Source organism: Ambystoma mexicanum, chromosome 3p (genome assembly GCF_040938575.1).
Source record: "Ambystoma mexicanum isolate Mex_15411 chromosome 3p, UKY_AmexF1_1, whole genome shotgun sequence".
In the NCBI taxonomy this organism is placed as follows: Eukaryota; Metazoa; Chordata; class Amphibia; order Caudata; family Ambystomatidae; genus Ambystoma; species Ambystoma mexicanum.
Window position 1 is genome coordinate 805474827 of NC_090925.1, and position 21802 is coordinate 805496628.

Consider the following 21802-nt stretch of genomic DNA (forward strand, 5'->3'; position numbering starts at 1 on the left):
TGCCGGTATCCCTCTTGCCAAAAAAACACAAAGAGGTAAAGGGCGATTCAGGCCTCAACTCGACAATCCCTTATTAATGTTCAATAACCTTTAGAAGCAAACAATGCCGGGAGGCCATAGGTTCCACTGCAGCAGTGTGCCACACTAGACCAAAACCAGAGACTCAACTGCTTCAATGAACCATATGAAGCCAAATGTGTATACAACACAATATATCAAATTATTAGCATCACAAAGTAAGCAACACATTTAAAATTGCACATGCATGAGAACGAATTCGATCTCGATCTCTATGAGGTGATTAACATCTGTTAATTCCTTGGCTAAAAAGAGGATGCACGGTGCAGATACATTTTTATCTGTATACATAGCAAACAGAAAATACAATTTCAGGGGCTATCAAAGTACAGCCCTCACAAGAATTAGTGTATATAAAGTGTCATCTGTCATACATTTTCACCATTCAGTCGCATCAACACTCTAGACTCACTGAGGCTCATTCATTCATCCTCATTCTTTCATTCCAACATGTTTCTTTCCGAAAGTGTATAGAGAGGTAATCGGAAATTCACCAGGGAACTGTCTGCAATATACAAATGCACTGTGATTCATAAAAACAAATGCACAAAGCAAAAACAAATGTTAAAGCATTGAACTCTATCGTAACACAATGAACTCTCGAATGTTCAATTTTATGTGTGAAACCATTATGCACAAGCGTATTGGTGGAGACTGGAATCTGTCAAGATTGTCAGTTTTTCACAGCAGCAGCAGTCAAGTTTGTTTCCAAACCTGTTGCCGTTCCCAAAGTCCTGAATAGATTGCACAGAAGGTAATGGTGGAGTTCAGTCGCAGGCAAATGAATAAAGCATCAATGGTGAAGTTTGGTCACAGGTGAAAGCATAACACATCCATGTAAATTAGGAGTGGTAATCATGGTTCAATATGGTAGCACAAAGGAAGATCACATCACCAAATGGCCAAGAACTCTGCTACAGGAAAATACACGGGATAGATCTCACCGGCAGTCCCTCTTGCCCCTGCATTCAAATTCTGCTAGAAGGGATTAAACAGCAATTATGAGCTTTGCCCATTTCTGAGTAAACAATGGTCCGCAATCACTTGTGCTGATGGAAAGGTGGTGTGTCTCAGGCTGGTCTGTTCCTTTGTCACCTTGGCAGTACCCAGACCAGCTGTTAATAGGTTTGTCAAAAGAGCAAAATGCTCATTTTGAGAAACAAGCGTGTCAAGGGGCTTAACATTTAGGAGAGCCAAAGCACATATCCAAATCCCTTTCATATATCAACTAAACATAAAGGCCCTAAATGCACACTATCATTAGAGAATTGCTTTAGGTCACAGGTGAACCCACTGCCACTAGCCAAACCAAATTAAAAATGCTTTAAAGGAAACATTTCAGAGGAATAGTCCTATGTTTTGCAGAACAAAAAGGCAATTTAATCACTACTACCAGATAGATTATTTTGTTATTCCTCAATAAAGTAGAATCATTTTCTGGCTCTGGTTGCCTTCATTGTCCGATTGCTCTGAGTAGGTGTAGGGTGTTGTCTCTCTGCATGGTCTGGGGAGGTGGGAGGCCATGCCGGGATTTATGTTTAGTAGGGATGGGCAAACAGAATGCTAGGTAGGGGGATTTGTGTTGTTGGGCGGGAGGTGGAATGCCATGTATGGTAATTGTGTTAGGGGGTGGCAGGTCCCAAGTAGTAAGTGTGTGAGGGTGTAGGGGAGGCAGGATGCCAGTAATGGGGGCTTGCACTGTATGCCGTGAGAGTGTCAGCAATGGTGTCTTTGGTTCCAAGACCTACATGCTCATTTTGCCGGTTCAGCCCACGTTTGCCATTTGGAGCCAAGTCAGACGCTAAGGCTCGGCCCTGACTAGGCCCATCCCAAGAATTCTCAGGCTCTCCCAACTCTACATCCTGCAAATTCCACCAACAGAACATAGCTCTCTGACTGTCTCATACAGAGTCCTCACACCTATCTTTACCTGCTGTCACACACTGGCCCATTTTGGAACTGGAGAGATTACCCAACATAACTTCCTCTGAGAGGCCCGTTAGCTGGGGGCATATTACTCTGCCTGACATAACCGAGCCCTGCTAGTCTCCACTACCTATTGTGAATTCTTAATGTTTCTCCGTGGGCATGGCCCATAGGAACAAATTCTGCTCACTTTTCACTCATCCTCGCCACTCCTTCTCGCCAATACAGAAAAATATGCACCTTATCGTTCATGATGACATTTCAATTTATGTTAATCTCAGGAATCAAGTCCATAAGAAAAAGAGAACAGGGGACTATGACGTACGCAATGCGAAGTGACATGACAGGAAGTGAATGTATCCTTACGTGAAATATGCACATTTCTTTCAGTTTCACTTTTACAACTGAAGAAAGTGCACATTGCCTATAAACATTCGCCAACAGAAAAGATGTTCCTGTATTGTTGCAGGCCAAGTATAAAAGGTGAGCACCTTTTGTGTCTAAGAATCTGTAACAAAACATACCGTAAAGAGCAGATTACAATATAAGATATTTTACAGCTCTGTGATAGCAATTTGTCTGGTCTTGTGGCTAAGAAGTGTCTGCTTTGATTCTATTCAGTTTTGTTTTCTTGTTGCATTGTATTCAAATGAGAATGACTTCAGTATTCAGCAAGAGCCAAATAGCAAGAAACTAATCGACCAGAGCTGAATAGCATTATTTCAGCCGTAATTCGGTTGAATGCTTACTAGAAGCCGAAGTTTGGAACACCCCTAAACCAGACAATGCCAGATTTCATAAACACTTGCCAGCCAGTTCACTTGAGTTGTGAGCACTGATCACTCTGTCATTAGTTTCTCAAGGGATGCATTTCACATCATCCTCTGGATGTTTCCTGCTGCCCCTAACAGGAAGAGGGCCACTTGATACATGCCAACATGCCCCATTCCATTTCCAAAGTGATAGTTTGGTCCTAGATTTCTTTTGCCTTATTAGAATAATAAAATCTTGAATGTATGTGCTGGGCATTAAGACAAGATATTTTAAAGGTTGAATTGGCACAGACTTAAGATCTGTGGGCTGTAACGCGACACTTCAAATGTATTGCAGAAGAAAATGTGGTTGTATTCTGAAGGCAAATTATACAAAATGTTTAGAAAAGAGCTAAATGTTACAATAGAGCACCGGCAGGAATGTCTATGTAACGGCACTTGCTCCTGTTCAAATGAGGGGATGCAAAGTGAGCTGAACAGTGCAGGGGAGGGGGGTGAGGTTGCATCTACTAAAGGTACTCAATCTAAGTTTAAAGGAAGCTCTTGAGTGCATTAAAATGGCTGCAGTACAACATGCTGGGCATCATTTTGTCATAAAATGCACAGTATGACATTCTGAATGAAACGGATATGCACAGATGTGGGTCCCGAGCCTGCTGGGCCTAGAGACTATGCTACTGATGATGCCCAATTTGGCTGGATTTGCTTGTGGTCCCGTGCGGGAGGGATGTAACCATGCAGTTTGGGAGGAGCTGCCACTTTTGGGGTGGGACCAAGCCTAATTTGCACATGGTCTTTCCCCTTTCCGTAAGGGCTTGGCAGGCTGAAGAACGATGGCCTGGAGGGTTGCACAGAGCAAAGGCCAGAGGTTTAAAATGAATTATAATCCTTCAAGCCATTACCTCTTGCTTTTCCATGGTTGCCCAGAATGGGACGGGTATGCCCAGACGTTGGTCCCGAGCCTGTTGGGCCTCAAGTCCCAAGCTACACTGCACTTAATGCCCAATGAGGCCGAAACATGTCTGGGCATGCTTGTGGATCCTTGTGGTCTTGTGTAGAAGGGACGTGCCCAAGTAGTTCGATATGGACCTCCTGTTTTGTGGTGGTACCACGCTCGATTTACATTTGCTCTTTCCCCTTTCTGTAATGGCTTGGTGGGCTGGCAAACGATGGTCTGAAAGGTTGCACAGACCTGTACTATAGGATAAGATTAATTCTAAACAGGTCAGCCATCCTCTTTTGTTTTGCTGTAGTACTAGGTTACATACACAGTCTGTTAAAACTCAAGAACATGGCCAATTCAGGCATGTAAGCTTCTAAAATGCCAGCTAGATGTAAAAGCAGAGGTTTTGAACTTATGGGGGGCCCACTTTCAAGACAGCCACTTCTAACAGTGATGGCAAATGGCCCTTCGCCTGTATTTAGAAGTTACATGTATACATGGGGGAGAATACATTTTAGGCCAACTTGATCTGTGAGCAAATCTTTACTGCATATGCTGTGCATTTGTGCAAGATATTTTAACAGTGAAATTGCCCAGACTTAAGATCTGTGGGCGACACCACCACAGCAATGTAGAATGTTTAAAGGAGCAAATAGTTACAATAGGACACAGGCAGCAATCTCTTTATAAAAGCTTGTCCTTCTTTGTTGCCTCAAAGAATAAAACCGTCATTTTGGAATTCGCGGATGCACCTCCACCAGTGGACTAATGAAATGTAGTGACGCCTCACTATGTAAACAAACCGTTGTGTCTGTGGCTCCAACTCCCTTTCCTCTAAGTGGCCACATTCCCTGAGTGTACCCGCTTGCCTTGGGTTGTTGATCAAAAACACAAACACATGAGGTCTCCCCTTCTACTTTTGGAATCTCCTAGGGCCCTAACATGGGGGTCAATCCACAATACACAAAAGAGATGACCCTTGAAAAGACATTTCTTATTTAATGAATGAAACGACTTTGTATAAAATGTCTTCTAAAGTACACCAGTTTTAAGACGTCAATAAATAAAACAAAGTCACAAACACATGTAAATGAACAATTCAACTACCAAGTTTACTTTCTAACACCAACTTCTTGCATACCTCACCCTCTTTTCACTCTCACAATCATACATTCACCTAAAAATGTTAGGCATCAACAAATCCAAAAGCCTTGAATAAACAAAAATCAGTGATGAATCCTGGCTGGCATTTGCTTTCTTTCTGTAGCTCAATGCTCAACTACTTAATACTCCCGATGCAAAGTGCATCTGTTGGGAACTAAAGTCCATCAGGCAAAACACCAATCAAGAAATGCTAAAAGCATGGTCAACTCGAGTTTCGGCTAGGTCCATTTCAATTAATCGGGACCTCTGCCTTCATCAGGGCCACCATACACAATTCCATGCAAGAATAATAATAATAATAATAAATAATAATTTAGCATTTATATAGCACTACGAACCCTCAGGTATCGGAGCGCTGCTTATTATTACCCACGGTGTGTGGTGCTCAACAATTGGTTCTGAAAAATGTCTTGTGCTGAATGATTGTGTTCAAAATCCACTCTGCCGTTGGGATCAGGAAAACAAAAGCGACTCCTAACGCCCTGTCACTTGTGCGAACCCCAAAGGGTCCAGGAGATGCAAAACCTCTCCCTTCCAACCTCAGCCATGGAACCTCCTACTTTGTTATCAACAAAGGGGCCGGCACCAATTACTGTGACATGCCTGCCTGTGGACTACCCCGCCTTCTGTTGCGTAGAATTAGTCACGCTCACTTAATTTTCTCCTGTGGAACACACAGACAGAATGAAGCGTACTCCAGTTTGTTTGTAGCGCTAACTCCTCCCTCCAAGTGGCCACATTCCCTGCATGTACTCGCTTGCCTTTGGTTGTTGATCTGCATGGGTTCAAACTGAATTGACATCCAGCCCCTGTTTGAAACCCCTCTATCACTCTTAATTATCCTGTCATTTCTCACTCAAATACATTCAAAAAGAAAAAACAGCAGGCACAGAGCGTGGCAGCAAGCAGGTTTACCATTAGGTATATTTAGAACACAGGTGCCAATCTAAAGGTATGCTTCCATGATCCCTATCCTCTCTCTACTCCTCCATGCCCTCAAGCAATGTACTTGTAGCCAGATGCTCCATAATTTGTATACCAAGGCTACTGATTGGCCCTGCAGGTCACCTATCCCAACCTGTTTAAATCCATCAACATTATAGTCTATAGAGCATCTAGCCTGTACATCTGCGCATCACTAGACGGATGAATCAACTCTCAGGGGTGGGATTGGAGTATCTTAGCAACACTAGAACCTTCTTTTAAAGTAGGGGTGGTGATTGCCTAACCAAATGGATTTCACAGATACGTGAAGCATCATCTACCCCTGCCTAAAAGTGGGTTATCCTGCTCCCTGGCACAGCTCTTAGGCCTATTTTTTCATCCTGTGAGCACAGGCTCAGGAGCTCTGGCAGAGCCTCCTCAAGTCAGCACTACTTCTAAAATTAGGGTAAGGGAGGTTGCCCAAGCAGAGCTTCTGGGTCTTGTGCAACAAGGAGACAGGATGCCCAATTGATGAGTTGGCAATAAACCAGGTGCTTTTCTTAAGAGTCAGACTTGGAAGGTGATAATACAAAGCTGGTTGTGGCCAGTTCCCTCAACCTACCATACAATGGTATATAACCTATAGTTCCCTCTACTAGCTGTCAGGAGGACAATGTAGGAGGCACAGAAGACTGACTCAAAAGAAGTCGCCACAACCTTGTATTGATATGTATATCTTGACCAAGCTGGGGAAAAAGATTATCAAAAACTCTAACACTGGATCTGATAACATCTCACCTCCCAGTGGCGTTCTGGGTTTCCTATGGGTTCCGAATCCTGTTCTTCTGACCTTTCTCAAGCGTGAAACTTCTCTGGGTCCAGTATAGAGTCTCTACAGCCAGTTGTTTGTACAGTCTTAGTACCTCCATCGAGATGAGGAGTGTCCCAGGGTCATTTTAGTTGTTTGGAACTTCGCTCTCCGTCAGCTCAGGATCCATGCCTCCCACACATGTCAAGGCTTCCTCCCAAACAGCCAGGCTACTCCTGGTCTGTTCTTCCTTTGGGGTCTCCTACCATCTCATCCTGTTTTGGGTCATCCTGCCCGCCTCATACCTTCTTCTCTTTTCTAGGGATTATTGCTTTTGGAGGGCCTCTCCCCACCTGTGGCTTATTTTTTAAATTCATTTATGTGTTTATAGTGCGTCAAAAGCAAGTGGGCTTCAGGGCGCAGTAACACAGAACCAGGAGACAAAGAAACTTAGACAAACATTTCTGAATCCCTTCTGTATGTGTGGGACCTACTTAAAAAAGGTATGCCTTGGGGTGCTTCCTAAAAATTCTATAATTTAATTCTAAGTAATAGTCAGTGGAAGTTTGTTCCACTGCTGTGCAGCCCTCAAAAGGAAAGATTTCCCAGCACCAGTCACCCGATTGACCAAAGGCACCTGTAGCCTGCCATGCACTTCAGATCTCAATGGCCTATTGGGTATGTGTCTTGTGAACTTATTCGTGAGGTACGCAGGTGCCATGCCATGCAGGCATCTGTGCACTAATGTCATAGATTTTAAAAGGATCCTATCCTCAATCCTGAGCCAGTGTAGTACTCTCCTTCCTTCGGTCACATGGTCTCTTTTGTTGTTCACTTTCACAACCCGTACCGCATTATTCTCCATTATCTGGCATCTCTCAATGCCTTTCTTAGAGGCACCAAACATCATTGAATTACCATAATCCAAACGCGACAAGATAATGGCTCGAGCGATAGTGGCCGAGTTCTTCTCACTGAGAAGGGGTCGGATGGCTCTCAGGAGACGCACATAGTAAGCATTATTTTTATGGCGATAGTTCACCTGGGCCTCCACGCCCAGAGATGCCTCCATCATCTTCATGAGCCTTTTAACCTGAGTAGCTACCTTGATACGCTAGTCTTTGATAGAAAATAATTCATATTCTACACGTAACTTGTCTCTTGCCTGGCGAAAAGCCAAATATCATCAGCTCAGTTTTTTGCTATTCAGGCACATCCTCTAGTCCTCCATGCACTTATCAATCGTGTCATATATTGCCGCGAGCTTAGCCTTGTCTACTTGATAGTCACCCTCTAACTCCAGCACCAGCTGGGTATCGTTGGCATAATTAGTGAAATATACACCAACGATTTCTAATAGTTCACACAAACATTTCATAAAAAGATTGAACAGTAGAGGGGATAAACTGGCTCCCTGCTGAACCCCTGCGCTTATATGGGCTGCCTTAGAGAACCCCTCTCCCCAGTGGACTACTGCTACCCGATCTGCCAAAAAAGATGTCAACTAGGCCAGCGCATCCTTGGTGCATCCTGCCGTTTTCTCCAGGACCTACTGTAGCAGCTGGTGGACCACCAGATTGAAAGCTGCACTTAGGTCCAGGAGCATTAACATCCCTGTGTTACCCTTATCCAGTATGGATAGCATATGTGACTTGAAGTTGAGCATCGCAGTCTCTGTGCTATGTGCTGCACTGAAACCCAACTGTTGCTCGTGGAGGATGTTATGAGATTCAACATGTGATTGAAGCTGATTCGTAGCTATTTTATCCATGATTTTCAGGACAAAGTTGGTGTTGGTTATCGGACGCAGGTTACCAGGATCCTTGGAATCTAATCCAGGTTTCTTAACCATGGGAGTAATGGTAACATTCTTAATGCCCTGAGAGACAATGCCATCTTGAAACAAGGCATTAATTAATTTTGTCAAGACTGGGGAGAACAATTCCTTGTTCTCCAGAATAATTTTAGGGGGAATTACATTTTCGTTAGCGCTTTAATCATCTAATCTTCTGAGATGGTTTGGAAGTTGAAGCTCACTAACTCTTTCTGACGCAGTTCTACAGCTATGGGCAGACTGGTCTCCTTGGAGGACTCTCTAGCCGAGATGATAGACTTTCTAGCTTTCTGTATTTTATCAAGGAACGCCTTATGCACCAATTCACAATCCTCCTCGGATGGAGTATGTGTGGGAGACAATACTTTGGGCCTCATTACACGGTAGGCGGTAAGGGTTTACCGGTACCGGTATTTTACCGGTACCGGTAAACCCTTACCGCCTTACTACGAGGTCCCTTTGCGGGTTAGAGAATGTAACGCCTGCTTTTTGCAGGCGTTAAAAACCAACCCGCAAAGGGACCAGGGAGCCAATTACGGTACCGCAATTTGCGGTGCCGTAATTAGCACCTTCCCCATTCCCATTATGCCCTATGGGGCAAAAGTGGGAATGGGGAAGGGCAATGGGGGAAGGGGGAATTACCGCCCCACCAACCTTGGAATAGGGCGTTAATTCCCCTTTCCACCAAGGCGGTGCCGGTACTTTAGCGGCATGGACCAAGGTGCTAATAGCTAATAGCACCTTGGTCCACCGCCGTCCGTGTAATGAGGCCCTTTGTGTTTTTCTACCGAGATGCGAATGTCAAAGAGTTTACTTTTTGAATTTGGTGCAGCTACTATCAACTTTTGATAATTAGACTTGGCCTTTCTAATGCTTATTCTGTATTTTGTATTTGCGCAATTCCGACATTCCTTATTGTCTGTCGACGGGTCTTTTTGCCAAATCCTTTCCAATCTTCTTTTCTCTATCTTAAGCTCACAAAGCTTGCTATAGAACCCACTGTGATGTTTGTTGTTCTTCCTAACCATTTTCGGTTCCAGAGGTGCACATTGCTCCACCACTTCACTTCTCGTATTAGGCTATTAAATTGTTTCAGCATTTTATCACATGAGTCACCGATTTGAAGGCTTTCGGCAATTCTTTTTAGGCATGGTTCCAGCTTAACTGGACCTAGGACTCTAAAGTTTCTACTCTGCACCTTAATACGGGGACTGTGAGTAGGTTTTGGTAAGTCACATAAGTGTACTTCAAAGGAGACTGAAGTGATCAGACCAAATACACGGCCGAGTCACCAGATTCTGGATATTAAGGTTTTGCATAACAATCCAGTCTTACTGGTTACCTTTCACCATTGTGGGATTGCTATTTTGAACTGTGAAGGCAATATTTTTCATAGTTTTCTCGAGAAGGATGGCGTCTTATCCAAAGGGTTTCCACGCCATTATTCAACTGTTGATAGATTTCACCACAGAAGTCTGAAACGAGAGAGGGCGGTCTGTAAATCACGATAAAATGAATGCATTCTTTGGGAGAGGGTGTATATTTAAGGTGAAGGGATTCACATCCAGTACACACCAAAGTTGCCTTGAAAAGACTAATGGACTCTCTTGCTATTATAGCAACTCTCCCGCCGACCCCACTGTCTCTGTTCTTGTAGTATATTATGTACCTTTCTGGGACGGCTTTTCGCAGGCCGGACCCACAGGGTCTTTCAGCCATGTATCAGTTAACAATAACATATTCAGCTCTTCATCTATAATGAGGTCGTGAATATTTGCAATGTGTTCACACCTTTTGATATGGCTGATTGCTGTCTACCCAGGATGCAAGAATGTCAATCAGAGCTGGTTACGATGCCATGTGCTGATGATTGTATTTGAGAACCTATTCAATTAACACACTAATTTGCATACATTGAAACACCTTGTGTACTCCTCCAACATACCATATAAAGAAGCCAGTTTTGAGAGGATGTACACCGTGCTTTGCAATTAAGCTACTTCTTCTAACTTACTTGACATACCTGCAATAGCTGAAATCATTAGTTCAGAGGAGAGCGCAGATCTGAGTGAACATTTTGCCATTGGGTATTCCATTACCGAAACCTAGCAATGGCTCATCAATCTTAGATTTCACTCGCGTGGTCTGTAACTACTATTAACGCAGTGGGAAAATGCACCCGTGGAAGAGGATATTTAAGCATCAGGGCAAGAGATTGTTGATACTCTGTGGCGGTATCTGTTACTGTTACTTCGAAAATTCTGAGCAATAGACCAGCTCAATTCGAATATTTCAACAAAGGCAATAACCTGGTCGGTATGACGGTCCAGAAGCAGCAATGGCAGAAAGCAAGAGACTCCCTGAGGACCCTGCTCCCCCACTGCAACGGGAAACCCGCGGGGAAGGAGCACGGACCCCAGGCAAACCCTCTGGGGAAGAAAACCCTGGACGATCTGGAGGAGTGCCCCTCAGGAGGATGAGTTCTTCTGACGTGGATTCTCTGCGGTACGGAAGCCTGAATTCTACGGGGTAAGGAGAACGATAGGCGAGTATGAGAAAGGAGAGAGATAAAGTAAATGAGGTGGAATTAAAGGAAGAAGATCTTACGGGAAATCCAATACAGGAAAAGGGTGTTAAATGGGATGAAGAGACACCCTGGAAATGGAATCCGCATGGAATCGAAATCCCAGAAATCTCGGAGGTTCCTACAAGATGAAGGTGAGTGAGTAAGGGTATTTGGGAAAAGTAAATGCAGAATAATGAAAGAAATGACTCACTGTATAAGAAAGGATTGGGATCGAGTGTTCACCCGACCGGTGACTGGGGAAAGAGGATCGGCTGGATCAGAAGGACTCGGAAGTACGGGCTGACTCAAGCGGGTCGAGAGGGACTGACACTGCAAAAATGTTCTTGAGATAGTGAGAAATAACAGTAAAGATATTAGCTTACAAGGGGATGGAAAGCAAATTCAGAGGAATAAGAATATATCTGGAAACGAACTTACGGAGCGTCTCTGCTAACAGTAGCGACATGACGAAGAGAGCCTCGCTGGTGTTTTAATGGGATCACATGACTTGCACTCGACATTCGTTGCAGACGTAGAATGACTAGACTGCTGATACTTGTGTCAGGATTAGTCAGGCGAGTACAAAGGCAGCGAATATGGCAAGGGAAATGTGCACTAAATTACACAGTGAAAGGCTTCGAATTAAACTACGTGCACACAGGAACAAAGACTCATGTATGCTAGAACCCAGGAGTGCAAATAGAGTGTGACAACAAAACCAATATATGAAAAGGGATGTGGGGTAAGCACCTGACCGCGAGGAAAGTCAGCAAGCGCCTTACCCCCAATTGCTGTTACAGGTACTGACAGCGCTAAACCCACGTGGAGGGCAAGCAATGACAGGATCTTTGAACTAACACTCTTGATGGTATTAAATAAGGGAACTAAAGAACAGTACTCACGAGGACGAGATAAACCTCTTGAATGTAAGCTAGCCCACAAATCCTGTTGATGAAACTGGGACCCAGAAAGGCTATAACAGCAATGGGAGGAAAACTAAATACCTAAGTTGGAATAGTGTTTACAAATTAGTGAGGAAAACATAAGCATTCACACAGGAGCTAGCTACAACCGCACACCACACCTAAATATCAAATGGGAAATAAATGCAGTTGTGCCATGGAAAACATGGAATGGATCCCAATGGAAAATAAGGATCAGGAGCAGGGAAAAACGAAATAACCAATGCAAACTTCCCCCTACCCCTCCAAGGGAAAGACAGGATGCTAATCTAAGAGGAAGGCTAAGGCATACGGGTTTACAGCAGCAAAGGACAGAGTCAAAGAAATATAGAACACAGACAAACTGGGCTGCATCTAAAAGGGGAAAGCACTGAGAAATGCTGCCTGCAAACAGAGGAAGACAAAAAGGGAATCAAGAGAGCAGAAATCAATTAGCGCATGAATCCGAAATTCAGGGCGGAGGAACAAGAAAACAGGAACTAGGAACTAGGTACAAAGGCAAGGAACAAGGGACTAGTCACAACAGGAACACTGCAAACGATGACCAGCGCTGGACTGAAGTAAGACTGAGGCTTTTAAAGCTGCTTAACGAGCACACGCCTCAGGTGTGCTGATTGCTGCACCTGCAGCCACAGCTGTTACCTATCCTCCACCCAACCTTGTCCTGCAAGGGTGGAGGTGGAGCAGATGGGCCAGGCATTCTGGGAAGCATAGTCATTTGGTTAAAGAAGCATGCTGGCTGCCAAAAACCTGGAATGGATCCAGAAGGGAAGTAGTTTGGAAAATAGGGATTTAGCGCTCCCAATTCATCACAGCACTGTAGCATAAGGTTCGGAGGAAAAGTCCAATAGGGAATAAACCCCAAATCATGCCCCCAAGTGGTGGGAACGGGAGCAAAGGGAGCGAGTCGTGACAGTATACCCCCTCCTACGGCCGTCTTCGGGTGCCCGCCACCCGCACGAGACATCTTCTTTCCATGATGGGAGTGCTTTTTCTTTGGAGGTGGTACTGATGGAAACGGTGGCTTCTGGTGAGGAAGAGACTCATGGTTCGAAGAAAGGCATGAAGGACTTGCAGGACCTGAAGCAGAGTTGGAAGGTCCAGGAAGCTCAGTCACTGGGAGTGGACACTTATAAGTCTTTGAGGAGGGAGGCAGGCTGGTGCAACATGCCTTAGACAATGGTAGAAGCCCTGTTAGCCTTTCTGCCGAGAGTGGACATGCGGGAGGTGAGGAAATTGCTGGCTTCAGGAAAGGTTTATGTTCAGCCATTAGAGAAGGTGGCGGCTGAGGTAGAGGTTCAGATTTTCTTCTGTCATCCATCTGGGAAAAGGCTTGTGGTTGAAAGTGACTAAGGTTTGACTGCACATGTTCTACGCCTTGGAGACCTGAAAGTCCAATGGGTTGTACAAGGCTGGTACTCCTGGTGACAGTCGTGTAACCACCTTGTTGCATGTGGGATACAACAGCAGGGACGTTTGGCATACTGATAGGAGTGATAGACGCAGTACTTGGTATTTCAGGCACACTCGCAGAAGGAGCAATAACAGACACATTTTGAACTGCAGCAGTCATTCCCTTCCTTTGGCTACTAGCACCCAACTGGTGCTTCTTGGCGGAATTCTGTTGCACAAGTCCTGTAGGTAATACGCCGGTCTGCACCACCCCCTGTGCACACCCCGGAGAGTGGTTCTGACTCACCACTTGGTCCAGCTTGATGACTCTGAAGCGGGAGCTGGCAAAAGTCTCAAACTCTGATGCTGCATTTTTAGGAGGCTCTGTTGCTAAAGTGAAGCAGTTGGGAGAATCGTCTTGTGGAAAAGGCAGGCATTCTGGTGCTCCTCCTGAAGCAAAAGAAAGGCAAGCTAGATGTTCATCGACAGTAAATGGTTGGGATTCAGGAGGAATCGCTGGAGCAGAAGAAAATACAGCAGGATCTGATGGTGTAGACAGGTATACCTCTGATATTGGCAGCGAGGCTAAGCAGGATGCAGGCGTCTCATGAACTGAAGGCAAATACTCAGTATACTCCGGGACTGAAGACATGCACTTTTGATGGACTACCGGAGGCTCTAAAGCTGAAGGATGATCTGCAGGATGAGTCACTGTAGCTGAAGACAGGCAGGCCAGGGGAAACCTTGAGACTGAAGGCATGCAAGCTGAAGCAATCTCGGTTGCTGGATACAAACATGTCCAGGTCTTTGGGACTGGCTCTTGGGTAAATGGCAGACATGGCAGCGGTTCATTGGTTGAAGACACGTGTGCCAAAAATGACTGCAGGGCTGTGGATTGGATCATAGAAGAGTCAATGGTTGTAGGAGGACAGACAGAAGTCTCAGAAGTTGACAGACACATTGGTGGCTCAGGAATGGAGGGCACCTTTAGGGCAGTAGATTCCTTGGCACCAGTAACCAAAGACTGAGCTGTACCCTTGCAGTCCCTTTCTTTAGTGGGTGACACAGAGTCTCTTTCTTTGTAGAAATCAAAATCAACCAGTGGAATCACCATAGTAAAGTCTCTGTTAATCAGGATTTCATCAATTGTCCATTCCTCTGTTTTAGCTTTTGAAAGAGGCAGATTAACAATCAACAGTTCAGGAATCGCCTGCCGGTTTTTTGGTTCTGTATAATGTGGAATGAGTCCATCAGAACATGAAATCTGTACTGTCTCTGACTGTTCGTATTGATCAGAATTGGCAGAAGGAAGAGTGAACCCAGAGGTAACATCGTTTTCCACATCAGCTTTAACATCTATTTCAGTCTCAGCAGCTGTATCAAGAGCAGGGCCTAAGCCTACTGTAGTGACTGAATCTGTGTATGCCACCATTGTGGATTGTGTTTGGAAATCAGAAGCTTGTATGTGTGCTAGCTCAGAATTATGACAAACTGCTACACAGGAAATTTTAGGTAAAGGAGTGGCTTGTAAATCTTCAGCTAACTGCAATCCCTGACAAACAGCACAACAATTGTTAGAAACTGTGCCCAGATTAAGCGCTGTGCTAGAAGAAAGACTTCACTCCCAATAGATCTAACATATTGACAAATATCATGGTTTACCAAAGTCTCTGCACTCAGGGGCTGAACAGTGTTCACTTCATCAACATCAACGGATAAAGTCTGAGGTGTATTCAGTAAAGAGTGCAAGGTTTTATTCTCCTCTTGTAAAGAAATGAATTCTTGTCTTAACTCCTCAAGCTTAGCTCTTAGCATGCCCTGCATTAACTGTACATCACTATCAGTAGGCACAGGGGGAGGCATAGTGGCATCAGGGCTGGATCCTGCACTAGCAATCTGGATGTGCACCGATTGTACATTGTCCTCTACTGCTTGCAGGTTCTGTGATTTATAGTTTCTCTTACCAACTTGGTCTGTGTTTCCCTTAAGCAAACTATTGACATTAGACCTCTTGGCATTAGGGACTACAGTATGTACTTGTGCAAAGGAGTATGCTTTAGACTGAGGGTAGAACACAGAAGTTATGCAAGGAACCCCTCCATTCTTTATGTTTGTACCATGAAACTGTTCTATCTGAGGTGAAGCACAACTGGAATCATGGGGTTCAACAACAGAGGTACTCTTGTATAATAAGTCTAACAGTGTGTTGTTTTCTGCGGCTAAGGCTTGCGCTGACATAGAATCGGGATCAAAACAAAAGATAGAACTAGGATCAGGCAATGTAGGATGTGCCATCCTATGGGAAAAATACTTTGCACGTAAATGCCCATTCGTGACAAGGAGTTCATTTAAGTCAGGACTAGTGATTTAATTGTCACAGGTAAATGTAGGGGAAACTTTCTGTACAAACTTGTTAGAGGCCTTGCTGCCTTTCTTTCTTAAACTTGCCATATTCAATGGGAATTTTGGGCTGGTCATTCTGTCAGGATTAGTCAGGCGAGTACAAAGGCAGCGAATATGGCAAGGGAAATGTGCACTAAATTACACAGTGAAAGGCTTCGAATTAAACTACGTGCACACAGGAACAAAGACTCATGTATGCTAGTACCCAGGAGTGCAAATAGAGTGTGACAACAAAACCAATATATGAAAAGAGATGTGGGGTAAGCACCTGACCGCGAGGAAAGTCAGCAAGCGCCTTACCCCCAATTGCTGTTACAGGTACTGACAGCGCTAAACCCACGTGGAGGGCAAGCAATGACAGGATCTGTGAACTAACACTCTTGATGGTATTAAATAAGGGAACTAAAGAACAGTACTCACGAGGACGAGATAAACCTCTTGAATGTCAGCTAGCCCACGAATCCTGTTGATGAAACTGGGACCCAGAAAGGCTATAACAGCAATGGGAGGAATCCTAAATACCTAATTTGGAATAGTGTTTATAAATTAGTGAGGAAAACATAAGCATTCACACAGGAGCTAGCTACAACCGCACACCACACCTAAATATCAAATGGGAAATAAATGCAGTTGTGCCATGGAAAACATGGAATGGATCCCAATGGAAAATAAGGATCAGGAGCAGGGAAAAACGAAATAACCAATGCAAACTTCCCGCTACCCCTCCAAGGGAAAGACAGGATGCTAATCTAAGAGGAAGGCTAAGGCATACGGGTTTACAGCAGCTAAGGACAGAGTCAAAGAAATATAGAACACAGACAAACTGGGCTGCATCTAAAAGGGGAAAGCACTGAGAAATGCTGCCTGCAAACAGAGGAAGACAAAAAGGGAATCAAGAGAGCAGAAATCAATTAGCGCATGAATCCGAAATTCAGGGCGGAGGAACAAGAAAACAGGAACTAGGAACTAGGTACAAAGGCAAGGAACAAGGGACTAGTCACAACAGGAACACTGCAAGCGATGACCAGCGCTGGACTGAAGTAAGACTGAGGCTTTTAAAGCTGCTTAACGAGCACACGCCTCAGGTGTGCTGATTGCTGCACCTGCAGCCACAGCTGTTACCTATCCTCCACCCAACCTTGTCCTGCAAGGGTGGAGGTGGAGCAGTGGGCCAGGCATTCTGGGAAGCATAGTCATTTGGTTAAAGAAGCATGCTGGCTGCCAAAAACCTGGAATGGATCCGGAAGGGAAGTAGTTTGGAAAATAGGTATTTAGCGCTCCCAATTCATCACAGCACTGTAGCATAAGGTTCGGAGGAAAAGTCCAGTAGGGAATAAACCCCAAATCATGCCCCCAAGTGGTGGGAACGGGAGCGAAGGGAGCGAGTCGTGACAACTTGCATAGGCAGGATTGTCTGACCTTAATGTGACGGAACGTTGTATTGATCCACAAAGCCTTCTTTTGTAGAACAGCGACCATCGCCTAAAAGGTGTAACAGTATCCTTCATACTGTAGTAGTTGGAGCTGCCCATAAATTACAACTACCCCTAATTTAATTATAGTAGGAGAGTAGACTCCTTATTTATAATTGTAATTGTTTATTTGTACAACGCTTATACACAAGTCAAGTGCTTCAAAGCGCTTCAAGGCGGGAAGGGAGCAAGGGGATACAGTAGTCATTATTAGGCCCTGAGTTTTCTGAATGATCTATCAAAATAAATTACTACCGTACTAAGCTTGACAGCATTTCTCCTAGTGCAAGTGCATGAAGTGTTGGGGGGGACAGGGCAGAACTTACTAGGTATAGTAAATTCAGGTCATGCAAGTGTACAGATGGAAGTGCGAGGGGGTCGGGGGGGGGAACAAGCGTGCCCGGTCCAGCAGGGCCCTGGGTTAAGTGCAGAGAGGTTACCCCTCTCATGGATCGTGTGCTGAAGAGCTGAACATAGTGCAGAGGCCTGAAGGCAAGTGCAAAGACTGGCGGGAAGCCTGGGACCTGTGAGGCTCTGGAGGTGAGCTAGGCGACAAGTCAGCAAAAACTGAATAGTTAGGGAAGAGAAGGAAGAGGGAGGAAGGAGAGAAAAATGGAGGAGGTCAGCAGGGGAGAGGGAGAGAGAAGGCGGAAGAGAAGAGGAAGGTCTTGAGGAGTTTCCGGACCTTAAGGAGCTCCTGCTAAAGGTGGAGAGAGGCAGAGAGGCTGTTCCAGAGGGAGGTACCTGCAGAGGATTGTTCTTCCTCCGTCCAAAACATTGCACACCCCAATTCAGGCCAGTTAGCACATTTGTTTCTCACGGTTAGCCTCTGAAACCCTTAAACGTTTGTGCATTTCTCAACAACAATATTCCCATGTATTACTTTCAAGTGTTTGTAGCCACATGTGGCCAAGTCCTTGCTGCACTGTCCTTTTTGGAGTGGGGCCAGGTCAGATTTGCATGTGGGCTTTTGCCTTCTGTAATGGTATGCCATGCTGAAAACCAGTGGTTAGGAGGGTTGCCCAGAGCAACGGCAAAGGTTCTGATTAATTCAAAACCTTCCAGCCGTCAACTTTTAGTTTTGCTAATGTCACTCCTGATGGGACAGGTATGCCCAGACATTGGTTCCAAGTTTCTGTGCCTAGAGACCCAAACTAAACATCACTGATGATGGCCAATAAACCTGAAATATGTCTAGGGATGCTTGTGGTCTCATGCAGAAGGGATGTTACCCATCTAATTGTGCTGGAATGCCCCTTTGGGGGTGGGCCAATCCCAATTTGTGCTGCATGGCGTTTACCTTTTTGTAATGGCACAGCACACTGAAAAACAACAATGTGGATGGATGCCGAGAGCATTGAGGGATTTTAAGATTTAACCTGAAATGTGCCTTCAGTTGCTGTGCTCCATTTTCAACCATGAACTCACCAAGTGTGGTTCATTACTCCATTTTGGGCTCACATCCTGTGAGTAAAGGGCCTTGGAGATTTCAGCTGCGATACAGTTCTTTCATCATCTTCCTAAAGAAGTCGATGATCTCACATTGGCAACGTTCTCTGGCATCTAAATGTACAATAAAGTAAAGGGAATATTGATGGTCAGAGCCATGAAGACATTTGATTTCTCACATGCAGTAGAATACAGCCCGCAAACCCCACAGAATATTCTAGATCACTTAACCATTGTGATGCTTAACATTACTCTATTGTGGGTGAGCCAAGTCCACCCCACCCCACTGTGGTAACAGATAGCCGAACAAGGGAGGTACATTGCAAAATGGAAGAACCAATGCTACATTGGTTTGATGGTATCCCCCAGCTGCAAAAAGCTCCATCCACTTGGTGCTCATTATGCATTATGCGGCACCAGAAAAGTGTAGAGTGCAGCAGTGTCCCCAGGAAGAAAAGGAGGTACCAAGGAAGGAAGCACTTATTGAAGCGTTTGAAGGTGCAGGACAGCACAAACCCATCGCCTTTCACAAAGCTCGGTCTTGATTGGTCCCTCGCTCAAACGCTCAGTTTAACCCCTTAAGCACCAGGCTATTATGCAAGTATATGCAAAAAGGAAGAGCATACTCATCCTTGGCACTTGCAAGGTGCAAATAATGCGCCTGTGCTGTTTGCATCACACTTGAGGATTTATCTTTATAGAACACCACCAATTGCCACAACCCTCTGCCTTGGACGCTTTTTAGTGCTAATATTAGTTCTTACCTTCAGAATGTTCTAATCAGAGGGCCGGGCAGGGTATTGGCTTGGATTGTCCTCCGGTAAAATAGCAAGCGTTCCCTTTATGTCTGTAGCTCCACAGTAAACCTCTGAATGTGTTTAACATACACAGCATACATTGTTCCTCTCCAATTTAGCAAAATGAAACTAACAAACTTTCAGAAGCACACGTACGTGATGAATCACAATCAGTGGCCCTCCACACATACTACAAGACAGAGTAAGAACACAATGGGCCTCATTATGAGTTTGGCGGTAGCCAGGCCGGTAAAATTACTCGTGAAATTACCGGCAATGGGCAATTACCGCGGTATTCCGACCCGGTAATTACCATTCATGATTGGTGGCGGTGCATCTGTCAAGTTGTGCTTGTGGGTGCCGAACCGCCCGCCAGGTGACCCGCGAGCACAACCCGTAGTTTGCCGGTCCGGTAGCAACGGTGCCGGTAGCTTACTGGCACCGTTTCTACCGGAATGGCAAACTTTGAATGAGGCCCAATGTTTCAGCTGCCTTTTAGTTTATCGAGCATCCTCCTATGCATACACAATGGACTCACAACAAGAAACACACCTTTAACAGACCGTGCCTTGCAGGAAGAAAAGTTTAGAAAAAACAATCAAGACCAACAGATAAGTAAACTATGGTTCCATGTCTTTACAACGACATACTTTTACAATGACACCTGAATAACGAAAAAAGTGGAATTTCCCCCCTGTTTCTATTGCCTTTTTACCCTCCTCAACTCTTTTTATCAATGACCAAATCCCCATATATACCTTTACTTTAAAATTCGACTTTTTGTCGTTATTTAGGTGTCTTTTAAAAAGTGTGCAGCCATTTTTTTTCGTTATAAACACTGGATACCGTAAACTATCTGGGTCGCACCTAGAAACACTTGTCTACAGGCGCGTTATACATGCCACATCATATTTATTTGTTGGTGTTTATGCAGTGAAGCTAGCCTGTTCTCAGAGTACCTAAGAAATTAAGCTGCATCTCACTGATGAAACAAAATGGCTGAAAGGTATCTGGGGTTGCCATTACTGCATAGTGGAGGGGACATGGCTAAGTCGTTTCCGCCTGGCTGCTCTCTTTGTGAACAGGATCAAGACTGATTTGCATAGGATTAGCCTTCTTAAGTAGTGGTGCAGATGGGCTCAAATGATACAATGAAAAGTTTTAAGCCATTCCTCCTTAAGCGAGGTGATCGCCGAGCCTAGGCACTCACGTTGCACATCACCAACAGCTCCCAACTAGAACAAAACATGTCTGGGGTCGCTTCTGCTCCCGTGCCCTTGGTGCTGGATTTCTCCTCTAGTGGGCAGGTTCGAGGTTAGATTAGCTTTAGCATAGAGTGGTGGGTATGCAGCTACCACCCAAAGGTATCCATTCATTCAGAGCTACACCAGAAAAAAGGAGGGGCAGACAAAGAAAGAGAGGGGGGAGGGCAATATAGACTTATCTACAGAGTAAGATTGCAATCCTCTGTTTTAATGTATGTGTCTGTTTATGGAAGGGAGATGTGAGATATTGTGATGTAAGTTAGTCAGTCTTGTATTGCATCACTGGCCAGGAGTGCATGCTGTTGGAATGTTGATGTATGCATGATAGGCAGGTCAGGAGAATGTTGAGTGGGTCTGTGAGTGAGTGTTCTATGAATGTCAGTTGGGGGACTCACCTGGGAGTGAAAGGATGGCCGATGGATCTGTACCAGTCTCTGTACCTGTGATGTCCACTGTGACTACCTGAACTGGTATTGTACATATGAGAGTAACTGGATCTTATATATATATGTATTTATGTACAATAAAGCCTTCCTGGACTAAACAAAGTGGATCCACAGCTGTTCTGTGCATGTGATGACAGAGCCTACCCTAATACTAGATGTCCACATTTCGACAGGGAGAGAAAGCGCTAGAACTACCAAAGGTTGTTCTCCAATATTTGGAAGCCATCAGAAAGGATCCCAAGAGCAAACGTTGAAGTTGAAAGGACTTGCACCAATAAAATGCTTTTTTCAAAATAAATATAGCTGAGCACATGTACAGAGTGTTTTATCAACAATTGTGAGGAGTTTAAACTCAATCCTAGTGCTCACCTGAAGCCATTGCAGTCCCTTTAGAACCAGTGTCATACGGTTCCACCTCTGGACATGTTCTACTGTCCGTGCAGCCGTATTGTGAAGAGCTTGCAGCCGCTGGATCACGTATTTAGTGGAACTCAAATACCCAGCACTATAAGAGTCTATTTCTGCACCAATGATTGTGCAAGCTATAACAACACTATGATGCGCTGACAAAACAGGTCTACAATGTCTGAGAGTCATGAG